This window comes from Coloeus monedula (assembly GCF_965178545.1).
Source record: "Coloeus monedula genome assembly, chromosome: 5".
Classification (NCBI taxonomy): Eukaryota; Metazoa; Chordata; class Aves; order Passeriformes; family Corvidae; genus Coloeus; species Coloeus monedula.
In genome coordinates, this window is record NC_138785.1 from 51,821,861 (window position 1) to 51,843,278 (window position 21,418).

Consider the following 21,418-nt stretch of genomic DNA (forward strand, 5'->3'; position numbering starts at 1 on the left):
GTTAACATTATGGACCATTTACATTCTGTTAACATTCAGAAAGGACTCCTCTTACAAAAGTACTGGAAGACATTAACAGTTGCCAAATCTTCCAAGTCTTTCATGACTTCCCCCCCATCCACAATATTTTAAGAATAAACAGAAGTTCTTCAGTGTTCAAACACTGGCAGAGAGGTTGTGGAGTCTGCAACCCCACATATTCTCAAAACCTGGCCAAACAGCCCTGCTTGAACCGGGCTGTTTCGGAGCTTGGGTAACCTACTTCAGGCACTCCTGCGTGACTTGATTGCTGGGTTGAACCAAGTGACATCCAGAAGTGCCTCAGCCTGTGTGGAGTTTTTTTTAATTGTTAAAAACATTTTACAGCTGTATAAACCATAAAGCAAGAAGAGGCTTCTGTCCAGAAGTGCCCACACTTCTGCCATGAAGCCTTTGAATACATTGAGTTGAAACATTATGCCACTTACAATAACTGCATTAATCTATTAGAGAATTAATACTGCATTAATCTTGTAGAGAAAAGGAAAGCAATTATTAATTGAAATATAGGCATGGAGTAGGGCATGGTCTCCCTTTTTTCCTTATATCAATATCAAAGCTCTGTTGAGTTCTAGTGATGATCATAATAAACCAAATTATATTTCTTACAAATAATTATTCAGAAGACTAGAAAACCTTAGTAAGGCTCAGAAATCTGGAATTAATTACAGCAAAGAGTCACTATTTACCAATAACAGTTACTGAGCAGGCCATAAAATACCTGTTTTTACGTAAAATAAGTATTGTGCCAGTGATGATCAATTCAATGTGTGCAGATAGATCAATGGCAGCACTTCCATTTTCACTTACTCCTTCCCTCCCTGGATCACTGGCACACAAACGACAATGCCAGATTGGTACCAGATTCAAACAGCACTTCTCCATTATCCTCTATCAATCTCTTCCAGCAACCAAGAGATGGAACATTCAGCAGAATGTGGATTGTTATGTTCTCAAGTCATAGAAATTCATGAAAGCAAATCAGACAACTCTAGGATCCCAGGAGTTTCTATCATGTGTATATGGACTTTAAACAGACAAACGAGACGGATGTCTGAAACAATGAAGAGGTCAAGGAAGTCTGAAATGCATGACTATGAAAACAATACACCGGAAAAGGAAGAAGCAGACTTCCAAAAATAAAGGAGAAAACATAGTGGAAAATGCAGACTGACAAGTGCAGCTGGTTTTTCTTCACACTTATTTTGGTTCACCTCTCTGATTAGCCATCCTTACATCATTCTTTACTGTCATGAAGTATTATCCAACAATCAAAAGTTACAGCAAGTCTTGTTTTTCAAACTTCTGTATCTAATTGATTCATCCTCTAGCCAGTAGAAAAGGTTGTCCTAACTTAAACAACGTTGACAGTGCTAAAAACTGTGATTGTTCCTCAGTAAAAGAGGTTCAGTGACAAAGGAAAAATCCTGCAAGAGAAAGTTGTTCATGCACCTTGACATTACCGTGCAGCAATAGACTTTAAGCAGAACACTTCGAGTGTTGTCAGTGTTTGAATCCAGCTCTCTTATAATGATCAATCCTGTAAGGACATGCTGAAATATGTGGTCTGACTGCAAGTCCTATTACACATAACATCTCAAGTATAGGAAGAGAAGCAAACAGGTAGTATTCAAGAGGAGGCAGAACACACATAACACTGGAAGAAAAATACTAAATTACTTTCATATTCATAATAATAAAAAAAGTATTCACAAAACTCTTTAAATCAAAGAGATTGCATTAGGAAACCATCAGCAGTAAATATGTTTTCCAAGTCATTACAAGGCGCTATTTTTTAAGCAAACAGACCAGAGAAGTATTCTAAGCAATACTCAATGTTTACTAAAGACATTAAGCAGCATAAGACTTCTGGTTTAACTGTGACCAAGTTCAAATGGCAAATTTGAATCAGTATTACTTCTCTTCATTTTTTTAAGGACAGAGGAAGTCTCCAGCCTTGACACAATGCAGGAGTCAAACAATATGAACAAAGCTGCCCGATCCGTATACGTTTTTAAATTTCTCTGAATACTTTAAGGTAGTTAACTCCATACATATAAAAGTCATTGATTTGGTTTTGGTTGGTTGGGGGTGGTGACAGCTTTTTAGTGTAGTTTGCTTTTGGGGTTTTTGAACAATTTCTTAATTTCAAACTATGTAAAATATTTATCACATAATGTCCACGAGAATCTTCTCACTTTAAAAAAAAAACCAAACCAACACATGTACATTTATACTTACGTGCTGGGACTGGAAAAAATCTCTATTTGTAATACATATAAAATAGCAATGGCATAGAACTTACATTTTTAGCTTCACTGAGTTGCCCCACAGTATGTCCTTTCTCATCATTCCAAAACCACCACTGATGGCATATTTAATAAAGATCTGCTGTTGAAAACTATAATACACTCTTCTGTCAGGAAACCATACTTTCAAACATACAGATTGGATGTCAGCAGAAGTGGATGTGTCCTCCTGACAAAGGAATAACCAGAATACAAATCAAAATTTGTATTTTGCTTACTTTAAGCAAAGTTTTAACACTGAGTAATACATTTAATTGGTTTGAGTAGATTAAGCACAGCTAACATCTTAAATAAGTACCCAACATATCAAGCTAAGCACAACTGTAAATTTTCCTAAGGATAAGAACACCTACTTGATTTCAGTTTTAGATGATTTCCTATCTAAAAAAGCTGACTTCATCAGGTAAAGAAATAACACAGCAGCAGAATTAGTTAGAAATAAACATAAATTTCCTCACTTGTCATTCCACTTAGTTCTTCACCACAGTTCTTAACCATCTTGAAAAGGTCTACATATCCATGCTGGTCAAGACTAGATTCATTCCATCATGTGGGAAATTAGGCAAATAAAACCTGGTACATCAAAATAAGATTATGTTACTTACACCACTTATTTGTAATGCTCTATGGATGCTAAAGAACTGCACTTCCGTTCATCAAACCATCTGCCAACTCCTAATCCATTGTGTACATACCAAAGATGTTAGTTCTACTCAGTGTGACTTAATTCCAGTGTACATATTAACCTACAGCTCACTCTCCACAAGTCTTGTGCTTCCAAACAAACTTAAATCCCAAACAAACAGCAATAAAACCACCAAACAAAATAAAACAACAACAACAACGAAAACCCCCCCAAAAAAACCACCAAAACCAAAACGAACATGTACACCTAAATTACGTAAGGAATTTGGAACAACTATTCTGTCACATTCCTAACATGACAAGTTGATGGTTCAAATAATCTTCACAAGAAATGGAGATACCCATCTCACATTTTACATCTAACCTCATTCCACTGCTCCAAAGCATTAAAAACTGTCAAAACATACAAACCACACTTCACTTAAGCAAGAACTTGATAGTGAGAATCCAAATTTACAAAATAAAGGACATGCTGCAGACATAGAAAATTATTCACCTGAAAAAAAGTGACTTCAGAAAAACCATGCCAGAAAAACCTGAAAAGCCATTCAATGATTTTAAAGAACAACCTTTTAAAGGTCATTTCCACATTTGTTCATTTGCACTTTGAGGTTTCCTGAACGGAGGAAAACAAGTATTTAAATACAAGCACAAGAGGAAAAGCAGCCAATGAAATCAAACTGAGACCAATTCATTTGACTTTCTAGCTGCATTTATAAAACAAGAAGCTTTTCTTTTTTGGACAATGTTTGAGTCCCCCTTCTAAAAACCAGAAGGTAAAAAAGGAAATGTCTTCTAGCAGATTTTTCTTAGTAAGTGTAGGAGTAGCAAAGGAGATGGTTTGGGAGCCTTTTGCATTCTTCCATTTCTGCCAGCAGTCAACAATGAACAGGGCACTTTGTTATTCAAAGTGAAAATCTATAGCCAGCTGAAGACAGTGCTTCTGGAAATACTTCAAGGATCTTTTCTACTCTTTCCTTCTTCCACTCCATGTTATTCCTACTGGTTGCTCCAAGGTCTTGTGCTAGTGCAACAGCTTTAACACGGGTCCTCCTTTTTCATATCAAATTCAGTTGAAGTGCAAAACACTGACAAATAGGTCTGATTCCTAATTAACTTGCATACGGTTGCTCTATTCAATCTGTTCTGCCAGGATTTTTTTCCACTTTTGTGATTTTTAAGTCTGGCCCAGGTCATACAGACACTTTTGAAGCTGCTGCAAAAAGTAAGTATTCCTTTGAGTACAAAACAAAAACTTCATCCAACTACACACACCGCTCAAGAGTACAAAACCAGCACAAATTCATCTGAAGTAGATGCTTATGAAGCAAACACAACCTGCAGGAAGAAGAGAGCCCTGTTTGCTAGGAAGGACTCAAAAGCTGTTCTGCACATGCCATGTCAGGAGGAGAAGTCAACCCGCAGTGGCAGTCAGCTAGTGCTTGACAGGTGACAGAAGCTGTCAAACTCCACATCACGGAGTTTCCTTTCAAGCCACAAAGCTGATCTTGCTAGAGGCCCTCCACAGAGCACAAGCTCCCAGAAATGGACAGGCAAATCTGCTGGATGTACATGATTAAAGCAGTGATGCACGAGGAGGAAAGCCACCAGTGAGTGCATTCTCCACCACCAGGTCTGCTTGAAAGGAACTACTTTTGTAGCCACCTTCCTTTTGCTGTGTGCTGAAGGACAAAGCTTGGATTTTGGCAAAAAAAACCCAAGAGGACATAGTACTATGAAGAGTGTGATATGCAGCATGACAAACTAGAAAAAAATAAACCACCAGTTTTTCTCCTTGTTTAGGTGGAAAGGTTGTTGCTTGGGTGTTTTCTGGTTTTTTGTTTGTTTTTGTTTGGGGGGTTTTGGTTTTTTTTTGTTTTGCATTTGTGGGCTTTTTTCAGAACAGTATCCGCAAAATGTCTTTCCACCTCTAGGGGAGTTTAGAGATATTTGATCCTTTAATAGCTTCCCTTCTACATCCTTCTCCCATACAACTCACAGCCTCTAAAGCATGCTGAAGAAAGGGTTTCCCATGGCAAATTCAGCTTTGAGGAGAGACCTTCCAGGATGCAGAGCTTTTGGGCTACCTGGGCTGTCCCCCAGTGAAGACTCCACACAGCCCAGCTGTGTTGCTGTGACCTATGCCCAACCTCCAGAGCAATGCCACAGGCTGAAACGAAGATGAAACTTGTGGTAATGCTGAAGCTTCTGCAATTCCACACCTAACATTAGTACTACTGCTTAAGATTTTATTCATACTCCGCATTATAAATCACAGAGAGGTATTTGGAAAGAGGAAAGAGAAGTCCGGCAGTCCTGGAGCTGCAACTTGCCCACACCATGCTTCCAGAGACTACTCAAAACTCAGCCTTACTCAATTCTGACAGGGAGTATAACTGACAGCTAATTAATGCCCTACTGACACTTTTAGAGTAGCAGAGCCTCTGTGAGGTAAAACAAAGGCAGCAACTTCTTAAAATTAAAGGACTATTATTTTTAATGGAGTTCTTCTGCATGTGAATTTAGCTCTGTAAACATTCCTGAAATAATAATTTGACTATGTCAGCCACTTAGCACAGACTACAGATCAGTACACAGGTAGGAAGACAAGAGACTGCACAACACCTCAGACCAACAACCCCCTAAGTCCCTAATGCAACATTTTTATATTCCCTCTGTATCAGTGGCTTCCCCAGATGAAGCGCATTAAAGTTTTTTTTTTTTTTTAAGCGCAAACAAGGCAACAAGAAATAGAGGGCAACTCCACAGCTAAAACGAAACAAAAACCAAGACACAGTAAGAAAAAGCCTATTAAAAAATAAAATACAGGATTTTAAGATGTGCTCTGATGCTGTTAAATTTCCCTCACTAGCTCTTCACATAGTCTAGAGGAACCCAAACTGCTAACACGTGCTGCAACCATGTGACACTGGTTGTGACACAGCAAGCCCTGTCCTAGTCAGGGTGACTGAGCCGGGAAGAATGAGGGTTAAAACTTTCAACGTTACAAGCCTATACCATATTTAACTTTTCTGCCTTTCTGTAATTTTCTCCGTTTATATTTCAATCGTTGGCTCTCAAATCACAACTAAAGACAAATTATCTAAAATTTTGCTCCTTTTGGAGTTCTTTTGCTTAAGTTCTGTATGAGTTATTCTCAACTTTTCACTGTACGGTTCTACTGCAAGACTAAGATACAGACTAAACTTTGTCAAGGCATTGTATAAAACAGCATTTAAGTATCTCTTAACAGTCACACCATCCTTAGTCTTTCAGCACAGGAGTTAAGGAAAGTACTAGTAAATATGTACTTTTTTGCCCGCTTTTGAAGTCAAGCTCCTCCAAAGCCCCAGTGACCTTATGGTACTTGATCAACAAAACTGCAAATCCTGTCCAAAGAACGAAGAGATACTATGCTCCAAGAGGTCACAAACAACCTCACGATAAACACGTTTCAGCGGTTCTCGGCTGTTAAGAACGAACAAGCTCTTAGAGTACTTAGAATCTTTTGACTTCATTTTGAACGGGGCGAATTTATCTCGCGGGGCTCTATTCTTCACGAGATGAAGCTCACGAGCACTCCACACTGCCTGCTGCAGGGCAGGCGACCGAAGCATTTCCACCGACTCGCTAGCCCTGACCCTTCCTTCAGCGGCCACAGCTGCCGGCAGGGCAGAAGCTGGGATTTCTGCAGAAGGCCGGCCACCAATTCGGTGACGGGCGAGGAGGCGCCGCGGGCGGAGGGGACAGGCCGCCAGCACCGCGGTGCTCACCACAGCGGCGGGGAAGGCCACAGGAAGAGCAGGCCCGAGCGGCGGCACCAGCCCGGCGGCGGAGGGACCCGCCCGCGACCACACTGCCCCGGCCTCTTCTCGCCAGCGACAACCCGAGCCCACGGCCCGGCCGCGGGCGGGCGGTCAAGCCGCGCAGCCCCCGCCCCGCCGCCTCCCCTCCGACCCGCAGGCAACTCCTCTGCAGTGACGCCGGGGACGGGCCCCCCGGCCCCGCTGCCATACGGGACGCGCCGCAGGGGCCGCCCGCTTCCCGCCCCCGGGAGACCGCGGCGAACAGCTCCGCGCCCTATCGGCAGCGGGGGGAGGGCGAAGCTCCTCCCCAGCCCCGCCGCCAGACCCCGCCGGCCGTTACCTCGCTCGGCTCAGCTCGGCTCGGCTCGGCTCGGCTCGGCTCGCTCGCTGCCGCCGGCGGCGGGCGCGGGGCTGCGGCCGCGGGGCTGTGGGCGCGGGAAGGGGAGGCTCGGGTGGGGCGTGCGCCGCGGGCACACAGCGCCGCTCACCGGCCGCCCAAGGGAGCGCAGCCCGGGAGGAGGTGCCGCACCGCCCCCGCCCCTTCCCCTGCCCGCCCGGGGCCCACGGTCCCGCCCCAGCCGGCTGAGGGCTGTGGGCAGCTCTGCCCCGGAAGCCGGCTGGAAACTAGCGTGGGAGGGAGGGCAGAGCGGCAGTCGGAGCTGCACTGCTGGATATGGTACGGGGGGTGAGGTCAGGAACAGCGGGGCGTCCCCGAAAGCTAGCAGGGTGACGTGTCTCAGCTGTGTAGTGAGAGGTTTCACACTTGTGACAGAAAGCATCAGTGTTTAGTTTCTGCTGCTGCTGCCCTGTTTTACTAAGCAATTTTTGGCGTTGAGGAGAGATAGGTCCCATAGTCTGGAATGATGCCGTGGGTCTGTAGGCTGATACTGAAGGGGAACTGGCATGTAAACAGCGAACGAGACTGAGAGTTTTAAGGAAACTGAGGAGTGTCTGCTGGGATCTAGCATCAATGATTGCTGTGGAAGTTATTAACTGCAACGGAGCAGCTGATTAGGAGGAGAGGTCTTCATTATCTGCAACAAGCAATGGACACTTGATGTGGAGATGGACAGTGGAAGATGATGGGCAGAAAGAAAAGAGATCTGCTCTTGACGGACTGAGATGATGATAAGTAGCCCTGAATTAGAACTGCTGTGAAGTCACCATGAAAGGTGACTAAGTATCTGAACAAGAGTTTTGAATTTATTGACACGTGTTGAGACACAAGGTGCAAAAGAGTTTTAGGGGCAGAGCTCTTCAAATAAAATTATTAAAAAAAACAATAACGAAAAACCCAAACAACACTCAAGATGGTTCTACTGGGAGAACTTTTCTGTAGTTTTTATAGAAGTTCGTTGATCTAAGAAATTTCACAGTCACCAAATGGGCTTTAGAATATAGTTGGAAAACTACGTATGAAGTTTATGCGTTACTGATGTCTGAGAATAGGACTTCATTACATTGCCATAGGCATCCTTGTCAGCTCTGTCTCCCTGCCTGTCCCAGCAAGATAATAGGCAGGGTCTCCACTACTTCATGCTTGTACATCCAATTCTCAGGAGATGGACTTCTATGCCCTATTGTCTTGAGATACCTCCCTGCCATCTACGTGCAGCCACCTCCCATCAGGGCACAACGCCTCAGAAGGATATTTGCTGGGGGTGTCCTGCTGTGAACCTCCTATGGAACAGAAATGGGACACTCCCGTGAAAGGGGAGAAACATTTTCCTTCCTGACAGGATGTCACGACCCACTTGGAAAAGTTCTTTATAACTTCTCATCACGATGAACAAATTCATCACCAAATTCAAACACCAATTCATGTGTCAGGGAACTCTTATGTCTTATTGTATAATCATCTTAACTCCAGCAAATAGCCCACTATTTAGTCTCAAAAGTGTTGGCTAATGAGCCCTTTACTTTTACAACAAACTTCAACAAGCTGCTAACTCCCACAACAAACTTCAGGGCTAACAAGGTCACAATTTAATATGCTCCCAGTCCTAACAACATTTCAGGTTCCCTGGTGGTCTGGATTGGGGGTAAGAGAGGAGGGAGAGACAGACTAATCCACTTCTTTTTATAGTTTATCTTGTACACATGTCTTACGTAAAACAGATTTTTGCATCATTTCGTTCATGCATGCAATAGTCAGCCCTTTAGAGCCCTCCAGGAAATGAGGTCTGTGGTGATCCTGGAGCTCCTTGTAATGAGGTGCCCTGTAGTGAGATACTCAACCCCCGTCTTGATGCAGGCACACTGAGCATAAGTCTCAAGTCAGAAAAGAAAGTTGTCTCTGTACAGCACAGCCCCACCTCCAAAGGACCCTCTTTTATAGTCACAACTTTCCTGTCACAACAGTCAGAATGTTTGAGGCAAAACATGCTTACATGCTTATGTCTGGTCCTCCACAAGGGGAGCAAGGTTGTCTCCCATCCCGCAGATCCCCCATGGTGTGATTCATCCCATTCAAAGGAGGTGGCATCCCTGAGACTCATTTGTCCTTCATTTTCTTTCAGAGAGGGAAACATGGAAGACGTGGCCTTCAGCAGACTAGTAAAGTTCTGCTTATTTAGCACCTTATCTTAGATGCTTCACAAGAAAGACCAAGAAGTCACAGCCAGCTTGGTGTCTCAATTACAGGTATTCCCATTCTGGTTTCTTAAGGGCCTGGAAAGCCTCCTCCTGCCACCAGGACCTAACTGTTTCCATTATAGATGTAATTTTTAATTTTAATGCCAATAATGAATAAGCAGGTGCAAAAATAATAGCTAGTTTTAGGGTGAGCTACGTATGTATGGGTAGCTCACCATAGCTGTCCTGTGAACACTGCAGAAGGCTGCTTGGGGTAATTTGTCTAGAGCTCGTAGGGATCACAATCCCAAAGTGCTGGCTATTTGGTAGCACAGCAACAGAAAGGTAAATTAGTTTTTCATGTAGGATTACTCAATGTATGTATTCCTCAATAAAAGTAATGTAAAAAAATTTGAAATTCGTATTCAAAACATTTAATGTTTTAGGAAATAAATTGATTTAGGCATTGCTAGTTTGCCTGTGACTTTGCCACTTCAGTACTTACCTTGTAGCTATATAGTGTGCAATATTTAAATAAACAAGAACATTTATACTTCTAATACAATACATAAAGCCTATACATACTCATCCAAAGGATGTGCTCTTACGCCTCAAAAAAGCTGTCTCTTGCCATGGCTCACAAAAGCAAAAGAAATAATTATTCACTACACTGCTATTGTACATGTCAAAAAGTCTGGAGGAAAATTTGCCTTGATCGGAATTTGTGTGTGCATGTGGTGTCAAGTGACAGTTCAAGGAGCTGTTTCCTTACTTCATGTGCTCAGTGTCTGGACAAGTATCAGATACAAAATAGTTTTTCTTTAAGGGTGTGATGCTGGTAATGTGTTAATCATACATTTGGAAAAATAGGTCATGTAAATGCCAGTGTAATGACTGTGTCTTTATATTTTTAAGGTTGCCAAAAAAAGAGGAAGAGAGAGGTTTGCAGTATGCTCTAGTGTGATAGCCTCCATTAAACTGCACTGCTAGAGGGGTGTTGCTGCTGGCACTTGATGCATGAAACTATGTTGTTCTTTGGCAGTTGTACATATTACAGTATTTGACACCATGAAAATACCAATATTAATTTGGGCACTGGCAGATTTCTCACTACCACAGTTAACACTGTAAATAGGAGGGATTTCATTTAAATAGGAGGGATTTTTGATTAGAAAATCATAATCACTGTAGTAGAGGCTCTTTCAAGTATTTGTGTCCTTTTTTTTGATTTTTCACACAACTTTTTCAAACAACACCATAATCACCTATTATATATGCTGTTGGTTTGGGTTGGTTTTTTTTTTTTTTTCCATTCCTTTGCCTCTCCTTATGTCTACACTTGGCTTGTTTTTACTTGGAGTGGCTTGAACATACAGCATGTAATCTGTGCTGTTTGGCTAAAGTGTTCAGTCTGGTCTTCGCTGAATACTTTAACAACAGATTTTCCATTTTAGTTTTTTCAGTGCTGCCTTCTTAAAGTAAAAATACTTTAGTATGTTTTTGCTTTTTATTATAAATCACATTAAAATATTAATATTACTGGAGTTGAGCCATAAAACAAGGAAATGTCAGACCCTTATAATGTTTCTAATTATATACAGCCTACGTCTACTCAGAAAATTGTGATTTCCTTTCTTGTACATTCAAAGTGTCTTTATAGTTAAAAAAAAAAAAAAAGTTTTGATTTGCAAGAACAATTTGCCACTAAACTTTTGGCTTGAAGAGTGTAGTGGTGTGGCAAGAAAGACGTTTAACTTTGCCAGGTTTAAAGGTTTGTTATTACTTACAGTAATATGTTGAATATACAATAATAAATACTGTAGGAAAAGGCCTGAGGAGTAAGTGTGCATTAAAAATTAAGGCCTGCTGCAGTAAATCTGAAATAAGTTATCTTTCCAGAAGCTAAAGGTAAAGTTTTTATCATTATTCAGAACTTTACTTTGGACCATTAATATATGTAATTAAAGCCCCAAACCGTCACAGATTTTTCCTTCCTTCAGAAAGGAGAGATGAAAATAGCCCTCATCTAGTTCCTGCAGAAATCATTTTCATAAAAGTTGATCCAGTCCCTCCATGCTGTAACCCTCTTCCTAAGGAGCCTTCCACAATCTGCTGCCAGCTTTAGGTTGCATTTACCATTGCAGAAACGAAAGAGTGTTAGCTACTCCTCCCAGTTTTTAAAATTGATTTACCTTAATGCTGATTTAAGATGTTTAACTTGGCTTCTTGGAATGCCTGTGTCTCCTGTTAATATTACTTTGTCCATGATCTTAGAGTTTGTGTTTCTACAAAAGATAACTCTTCTCTGCTAGGATGTGATTTCTGAAGTAGAAATGTAATTTCTTAAGGGAAAAAAAAAAAAAAGAGGGAGGGAAAAATTTTATAAAAAGAAATGTGTGCTGTGTAACTCACATACCTATCTCTTCTCCTCCTCAAGTCAAATGCATAGTGAATACTGGTTTTTATCTCCATTAAGAAGCTCCAAATCTGGCTTCTATACTTGCAGGATATTGATCTTCTGTTCCATATAGCTATCAATTCCATAGTTAACTGAAGTAACAGGTTGGTATCACTGCAGTAATGTTAGTTATTTCACACATTCATTTTTTAATTCCACGTAGTACAGATTTATTATATCTATATTAAAATAATGCCTTAATTCCCTTTATACAGGGTTCTATTTCAGCATTATTTTAAACAGGAAAAAAACAGTATTTAGAAGCAGCAGAAATCTAGATCATTAAGGCAATTTTTGCCCCATTGAAGACAATAGCAAAAATTCTGCTAATATCAATAGGATTGCATTTTTAAGTAAACAGGTCACACTTATTCCAGCATTACCACTAATGAATACTAAAGAAGTCACTTAACAAATCAGTACTTTGGTTCACCTACCCATCAGTAAACTATCAAAGGAGTTTATAATGTTACCACTCAATGTTAATAGTTGCAAATTTTCAAATTCTTGTTTAAACACATTCTAAAGCAGCATATTACTATTCTTCATTTAAAGTACCTGTGCTTTTAATGAGGTACTCCAGATATATTGCAAAACAGAAATAAAATTTGCTCATTATACCTGCTATGCTAAACATCTCTGGAATATATGAACTGTAAAGATGCTTGGGTTTTAGGAAAGGAGGTGCAGAGAGATAATGACAGTAAGTGCTATTATCAAAGAACTGAAGAATTATACTTCATTGTATTTTCTCTGCAGGCACAGAATGAGGTCATGCTTATACAGCTGACAGAATCCTCACTGCTACAAGGACCTTCTGAATTTGGAATAAGCTCACACTTCAGATTTGATTTGTGGTGAATCTGATCCTGTATTGGATGTTCTCTGCTCTGCTGTTTTTATTAATCTGATATGTCAAATACAATAGATACCAAAAGTCCAACCTAATCTGTTTAAACTGCAGAAATGTAGAACAAACAATCCTTAACATGCCACCTTGGCGTATGATAAAAAGTAATAAGCTGATTTTCATTGTATCTGTCATGTTTTTATCTGTTGAATATCACTTAATTTCTAAAAACTGCATTGATCCTATCCTATGGTAAATTTAATATCGGATATCTTAGAGATCAGCATATTTAAGTGGCCTAAGAACAAGGTTAGCAGTAAAATTGCGTATTTGTGTTATTTTTTAAAAAACAGATTTCATGTATATCACTGCAGGAATTAGACTTAACAGGAACAAAATCAATAATGGTTGACACTTCTGCAACTTCTACCATTGCCAACATGTTATGTTAAAAAAAACAAAACAACAAAAACACGGGGGATTCACTTAATACATCTACATCAAACAAAATACAGCAGCTGTTTAACTAAGCCATGCAATACCACAGAGTAGGTTAATAGGCAGTTACTATCCATCTGAAATCGTAGGAACTTAGTAAGCAAGGCGCTGTTATCTAAACTGGAATTTGACCAGGATGTGAAAGTTTACTTACTGTTTTTTACAAAACAATTATTGTATGCTGATTAAGATAGAGGATGTTTCCATGGAACAGTATCATTAACGGCCTCCATTCATTGTAAAGCCAGAGTTGTAAGAACAAAACTGCCACAGGACAGAAAACCTCCAGGTTTCCAATCTGCAAGGTATCTGCCTTCAGGACAGGCAAGAGGACAGGCAGAGTTGTAGAAGAAATGTCACTGATGTTGAACTGGGCTAAAATATTCTAGGTTAAGACAGAACTAACATAATTCAAGAATTTGCAGTGACACTTCAGCATTTTATGTTCTTGGGCAGCTGAACTTCTCCTGGGATATCTTACTAAGAGTCAAATCCCTAGCATAAGTGGTAGCAACTAAATCCAAAGAATTCCATGTTGGACTTTGTCTTCATGAAGGAAAAATTAGGGCAGAAGCAGCAAGGAAAACAAGTTTGCTTCATTTCGTTAGAACAGTATCTCATTATATGTATTAGATGGTTAAAATAATCTTATGCTCCTACCCGTTTACCTTCATCAGGATAGCATGTAGTAACTACAAGCTACCTTGCTCATATTAGGATTTTATCACGTTAAGGTACTCTATATCTCCTAAAGTAAACATTTTCCGTAGAGCAAAAGAGATGCATTTCCTCAAATATATTATTACCCAAGTTTATTTAATGAGACCACATCATACTGAGATTCAGAAATAAACACTTGGAAACAAACCATTTAAAATGTCAATTTGAAAGAAAAGGGAAAAAACCAAAAAAGCTATCAGTTATTATTTTCTTTTGACTATGTAATAGTATAAGTAAAAACTAGTTTATATCATTTTGTATTTTATGGGTTTTGTGATAAGTTATCAATCCATTTCACCTTACTAAGTTCTGGGGAAAAAAATCATTAAGACTCATCAGTGATTCTAAATAAAAACCAGTACTTTCACTCTCCTGAAAATTCTGAGATGTCCTGTTTGCACTGCTTCAGAAATTTTTAATGTTAAAATATTGGACCTTGTTGCAGGACGGAATTTCTGAGTAGATCTAACGTTAAGTACAAGCCTGAATTTTAGGCAAGTTTCAATCATTTATTAATGTTACTCAAATGAAAAAATGCTTTTACCTGTCAAGACAGACTGTACTCCATTGCCCATGCAATTCATTTACCAGAAGTTAATTGCTTGCCAATCACAATTGATTTACGAACCTGTTTTCCTCCAAGTGACTGACCTTCAATTAATATAAGATTAAAACAATATAAACATCTATTTTCTTTCTTTCCCAAAATAGTTTCATGGAGGCCTTATTCTCAAGTACAGATATGTACAATACATGTCCTATCTAGACATGAATATTTTACAGAATTTTCTGATACCACAACTCAATGGCTTCAAAATTCTACAATATACAAGTATCTTGCAGGTATCCTGCTTAATGTCAGTTTTCCTCACTTACCATTTGTTACACAAAAGCTGTTATTTACAGCAATCTTTGTGCTTGACATCTGTCATGAACATCTGTGGATTACTCCAACTGCTTGTAAAAATAAATTAGGGAACTTGTTATGGTCTAAACCCACTAACACTCATTTATTAATTAGATTTCAGTAACTAGTTTCTGAACTTGAATAACTTGTATGCCAGATGTCTTATGCTGAAACAAGAAGCCAAGGAGTTGGGGGAAGGGAGCAGGGAGTGAGTGATGTGCATTTAAAAACAGCTGTGTAGACTACAATTTTTTAAGAAAATCCTTTGTTCATTATGTGCTTCTTTGTAACTGTTACATGATAGAATCTAATTATTTAGATAGGAAATTAACTCCATAGCTATTTGGTTGTTGCTGAATGGGGAAGAAAGCCTTCTTTTGCTTTCCTGTAAATTCTGATGTCTTGGGTTTTTTTTTTTTAGTCTCTTTAAAATCTACCTATCATTTCTATTTTTTAACATTTCATACCCTCTCTCACTGCAAATGGGGCCACATTTTTTTCCAGTGAATAACATCAGCAACAAAAGAAACTCAAATTTAGAAAGCCACAGGCAGCTAAGGACCATCTTACAGTTTCAGAGACATAAAAGGACACTCACTCCTTTTAACAGGACAGTCTACAGTTTCCAATTTATTTAAGGACTAGGCAAAAATTAGCTAGCTTATACCTGTCAAATTCATGACAATTCCAAGTTCAAAGAATGAGGGAATCATATCTTAAGACAAGCTCCATTCCACCCTGCACTAGCTCATGACATTCAGATTGGTATCTGCAACCTGATACACGCAGTTCAGGATGGAGCAGAGGTGGTGTCATTTGGATCTGGGCCCATCTGTAATAGACAACTTATTAAAAACCCAGACAAACAAACCAACCCCCAAACCAAAACAGTTGATACAACCAGCATGAAAACACATTTAAGCTTTTTTCAAATAGATGATCAAACACAGAACTCTTTCAACTGCTTTATTCCTCTGATTACATTCCCCAAAATCTGGAAGAAAGAACACACAAAAGAACATTTAAATGGGAGTAGTTCATATTTTCTGTGTAGTTCTTCAATTTCTGAGTATTTCTTCTTCTGTGCAGTGGTGATGGTTAGGAGACAAAAATGTGTACCTCAAAACTTAAGTTAGAGTCTTATCTTTATATCAGTTTTTATTACGAACTTGCCTATTTTCCATGTACAAAAAATAAATATACTACACAGTAGAAGAGTAGAAAAAGAAAAGATTACATATTCAGCAGAACAAGTTGCCAATTTCCCCCTCATCCACTGTGCTGGGTTTGGGTGGGGTAGAGTTAATATTCTTTACAGTGTATGGGGCTGTGTTTTGGATTTGTGCTGAAAGCAGGAATACAACAGAGCTGCTTTTATTATTGGTGAGCAGCCCTTACACAGAGTCAAGGCATCTTCTGTGGGGAGGCTGGGGGTGCACAAGGAGTTGGGAAGGGACACAGCTGGAGCTGCTGACCCAAATTGGCCAAAGGGATACTCCACACCATACAGTGTCATCCTCAGTATTTAAAGCTGGGGGAAGAATGAGAAAGGAGGGGGACATTTTCAGTGATGGCTCTTGTACTCCCCAAATACACGTGATGAAGCCTTGCTTTCCTGGGGATGGCTGAACACCTGCCTGCCCACGGCAAGTGGTAAATGGATTCCTCGGTTTTCTTCGTGTGTGAGGTTTTTGCTTTACCTAGTAAACTGTCTTTACCTCAACCCATGAGTTTTCTCACTTTTACCATTCCAATTCTCTTTCCCATTCCACTGTGAGAGAATGATTGAGTGGCTGTGTGGGACTTGTTTGCTGGCTGGGGTTAAACCACAACATCCATACATGTGTTGGTACTTACTTTCCTCAGCAGCATTATGCAGTTTGTGCACTTTGATGACTCTTAAAGACACATGTTTTTGGACCTTCCTAATTGTTTCTGGTTATACATGTACTTTTCAAATTCAGGAATTATAAAAGGCATGTACAAGTAAATCCGTATCTAGATTATGTTTAAACCCATTAATGGGATGAAATAGAAAACAAACATTTCCATCATTTAAGCTTGTTTCCTTTACTTTTCCAAACTCTGCACTGTCAGGTTCACCACTTCGGGGATGGCAGGTTATGCCACTCCCAAGTGTGACTGCAGCCACTATCACACATACATTCTTCCCAGGTCTCAGCAAGAAGACTAACCAGCAGCATCAAAACAGCAAGCAGGATATATGCACACAGAAATAAAAGCTCCCAGTATATTCTGATGTAGCTCTCCAGTTAACCTGAAACTCCTCTTCATATGTAAACAAGGGGCAAGAGAAATCCACAACCATCTCCTTTTTGAGTTTTAATAGTATGCTCTGTTTTTAAAAATCTTCTTGCAAGTTTGTTCAGCTAGTTTCCAAAGAGATTATTTTAGTGGCTGCTAAGTATGCAAAGCCAAAATGAAAATTGAAAGGAGCCTTTATATTAAGTAAATAGAACTATAGGTGTAACTCATTTTAAGATATATAACAGAACATTTAATTGTTCTGAAAATGTGGCTTCTCCAGTTCATCTTGAATTTGGCAAAATTGTATTTACAGTCCACAAATAATATTTAAAAGATACTTACAATTCACTCAGTGCTATTTATTTCACCTTCTGTCTCTGCATATTTTGTTTGCTCACGTGAAGCTCCTACTGCCCAGCCAGCTGCAGATTTTTTTCCTACATCTCTGCTCATCCCATTTCTCCTGTTCATTCATACCTTTTCTTGTGTTCCCATTTCCCACATCCAGCAGCAAGTCAAGGGACAAATCTTTTGGAAAGGAACAGAGAGACAAACACCAAAATAAGGCTGTGGTAAGACAAACAAAATATTACTGCAAGTTTGCTTAAATTCAGGAAACTGGAGAGGCTTTGGGGTTTTTTTTGCTCATAGATTATGTCAGCATTCGTGTACTTCTTTTGGTGTTATTTCATACTTGCTGTATGAAGCTGCTTCCTTAGGGGATTTAAGAATCTATTGCTTTTCTCCGCGAGAAGTAACATTATTCTGTTCTGTCTTACTATATCCAGAATCTGATAGACTTGTCAACATATTTTTTCATTTAAATCTTTTTTTTTTACTGTGAAGCTGTATAAGAGAACATATTGTTACAGTTTTTTGAAGAAAAATTAATGCCTAATGGAGTGCATCCAGGCAGCTGAATGATACTGAAAATGGATGAAAAATATGATTCATTCCAGTTTTCTTCTGGATTGGAGGTGCCTGCTGAGCAGATCTAGAAGGTTTAAAAATTATTGATTAAATATAGGTCAATGGCATCTCATAAACAAAACCTGACTACATCTAAAATAGTGACTTAAATGTTCATGTGGTGGCTAAAAGTCTTTTCCTGCCTTATTAAAGGACTTAGATGAAGGAAGTTTACAATTTTAGGCGGCGCTTCCCTGAAAATATAAATGATTAGGTATAAGTATGCTGTGTCTGGAAGATAAAAAGCACAGTACAGAGATATACTTAAAAAAGCAAGTGTTTATGTGCTTGATACAGTGTAGTTATAGTATATTACACAGAGTACACATGAGCTGCCTTGCTCAATTCACATAGGATATAAATAGTGGTATTAGATGTCGGTGAAATTCTAAGTGGATACATACCACTCTACAAGCAGTAATCCCTCTGCTAGTATTAGTATCACCTTCATTGATCACTCCACCATCATGGACTTTTTTATATTGCATCATGAAGAATTTTTGGCTAAAAATCTGAATATTGTTAACACAGTTTTTGTATTACTAAGCCTTTTTGTCAAGACTATACTTTTCTCATTTCTATATTTGCTCTTGCCTTGTCTAGGCTACTTCTGGCTTTGTCTACTCGATACTCTGTGCTCTCTTTAGATAACAATTTGATGTTTGCTTCGTCAAGCATCCATGCAAGTACTGGCTCAAATAACCTTATTTAGCTTCTCTGCTGCCACATATCCCAAATTTAGGAAAATTTTCTTCCATTGATACTCAGTATTCCCTGCTGCTGGATCACTACGTTGTCAGTGTGCTGCTACTGTCATGCTGGCTAATGACCTGGACGCACACGTCCACGGCATTAACTGAAGTGGAATTGTAAGGATGAAGTGATTGGAGCAGCACAAACCAAAGAAGTAATTTTATTTTATAAATTCAAATGCAAATTGTTCTTTATGAGAGTTTGAAATCCAATTTTCATATTCAGGTTCCAAAATGGTGTAGTGGTGTAATGTTTTAATGATTATCCCCTTGAGCCGTCCACAGATCATCATTAGTTGCTCCCCTAGTGCATAAACCTATATGATCAATATATTTCCTGACTTTGTTCAAAGGCAAACTATAATGATTCTGTTGCTCACACAGTCATACCCACACCCTTTGATGCTTCTCCAGGCTTGATAAATGCAACCCTTTTTTAAGCTTCTGAATAATACACCACGTAACCTATCCATCAACGTGAAATGACCCTGTCATTACAGTACAGCTCTGAGGCTGCACATCCATTCATCAAACATCTTTCTTTGACCATAATGGTAAATTTCAAATTCATATTCATTTGTAAAGTTTCATATCATTGTTTTCTTTACTGCAAGCAGCAGACTTTATATTTGTGGAAGAATTAGCAACAGCAGCATCATAAATACAGTTTATACTTTTCACAAATGAGCTTCTTAATCAGAACTTGTTAGTACCACACGTTCTCATTTTTTAATAGATCATAGGACAGTTCTTATTTAATGGGGCACAGGGAGAGATTCATTGTCTTGCCTCCAAAAAACAGCTGTCATGGGCTAAACATACTGCCAAACTTTCCCAATTTCCCCAGCAGTATTTCCTCTAAGCAGTCCCAAACACTCAGAATTTCCCAAATATGCCTTGTTATTTGAAAAATATCAAGTGAATATAAAGAACAATGTGCTACTATTAAAACTACAGGTAATTGCAAATTTCCTTGTAGCCCGGCTGGGACAAAAAAAAAAAAAATCTCAGAAGGACTTCACAGAAGGGAAAAGTTGAAATTTGAAATTGACTTCTTTTAAATGACCTTCAGCTGATGACATAGCACTGTCACAACTGCTTCTGCTGTACACCAAGTATTAGAGAGAGAATAAAAGGCTAATGAAAAACACAGGGTATTCTTGAGTATGCCATAAATAAAATAACTTTACTTAATTAATAAAAATAGTGTATTAGCTAGCTTCATGATTAGCGGTCTAGCTATAGAGACTGTTCATAAATTCAGTTACCTGGGATCAAATCTACTCAATCAGAATCTGTCCAATAGAAACTGGAAAATTTAGAAGAATAGTTGATCCATCCATGGCTTCCCTTATAAAAGCCTGGGAAAAAAATTTCACCATGAAAGTAGAAAGATTTGACTGGTAAAGTGCCTAATTTTTTGCTGCAGCAACTTACAAATGTGACTTTTGAGAAATTATTGATAGTGACAAAGAAAATTGAAGCTTTTGCGATATGGTGCAAGCAAAGACATCTTCTGGACAGAAAAGATGATAAATGCACATATTAAATATATTATTGGAGAAAAGTAGACTTGGTTGTCAGAAATGAATAGGTGTAAATGTATGTGCTTTGGACACATCAGGAGCAGAGATGGAAATAACCTTGAGAATGTAATTATGGAGAGAATGGTGACAAGTCATCATAATTGAGAGCAGCTAGAAAGGAGGTGGATAGATGACATGCAGTAGGCTGCTGTAACTTCAGTTTCTGAATGTTCAAAACTAGCAAGGGATCATGGAGGCTTCTAAAATTTCTCCTGTGAAATCGCCAATCTGCAGGTGCCAATAAATTGATTTAACTTCACTTGCAGGCAAATGAAAGAAGTGCAATCATTCTGTCAATAGAGTGGTTTGTAAATTACAAATGTATTCATAAATATACACTTTTCACAATGGCTTAAATGTTATGTAAAGTGACAATCCTTGTCATTTCTGAATGCACCAGGACACTACAAAAGTTCGGTGGCTTTATATATATATATATATATATATATATATACATACACACACAAACACACAGGCTGGGGAGCTAACGAATCAAGAGCAATCAAGAGCAGCCCTGTACAAAAAGCATTTGGGGTTGCTGGTGCGTGAGAGGCTGGACATGGCCCAGCCATGTGCACTCACAGCCCAGAAAGCCAAACGTGTCCTGGGCTGCATCCAAAGCACCGTGGGCAGCAGGGCCAGGGAGGGGATTCTGCCCCTCTGCTCTGTTCTGGTGAGACCCCACCTGCAGTGCTGCATCCAGCTCTGGGGTCCCAGCACAGGAAGGACATAGGTCTGTTGGAACTGGTCCAGAGAAAGGCCATGAAGATGATCAGACGGCTGGAGCATCTTTCCTATGAGGAAAGGCTAAGAGAGCTGGGGTTGTTCAGCCTGGAAAAGAGTAACTCCAGGGTGACGATACAACAGCCTTCCAGTACCTAAAGGGGACTTACAAGAATGACGTTCATTTTAGCAGATAAGACAAGGGGTAATGGTTTTAAACCAAAACAATGTAGATTTAGACCAGATATAAGGCAAATATTTTTTACCAGAAGGGTGCTAAAGCGCTGGAACAGGTTGCTCAGAGAGGTTATGGA

General features: G+C 39.3%; 1 protein-coding gene across 4 annotated transcripts in view; it reads right to left on the reverse strand.

The window, feature by feature from the left end:
• Window positions 1-7,270, reverse strand: part of N4BP2 (NEDD4 binding protein 2) — a 35,683-nt gene extending 28,413 nt beyond the window's left edge. For 2 of the 4 annotated variants that reach the window (XM_082282209.1, XM_082282206.1), the window contains exons 1-3: window positions 7,140-7,269; window positions 2,807-2,921; window positions 2,345-2,517 (exon numbers count right to left, since the gene is read on the reverse strand). The gene's annotated coding sequence lies outside the window, so the exon portion shown is untranslated. Of the gene's footprint in view, window positions 1-1,502; window positions 1,697-2,344; window positions 2,518-2,806; window positions 2,922-7,139 lie in introns of all 4 variants that reach the window. The other 2 variants (XM_082282207.1, XM_082282208.1) reach the window with 2 other exon arrangements.
• Window positions 7,271-21,418: the final 14,148 nt, after the last annotated feature.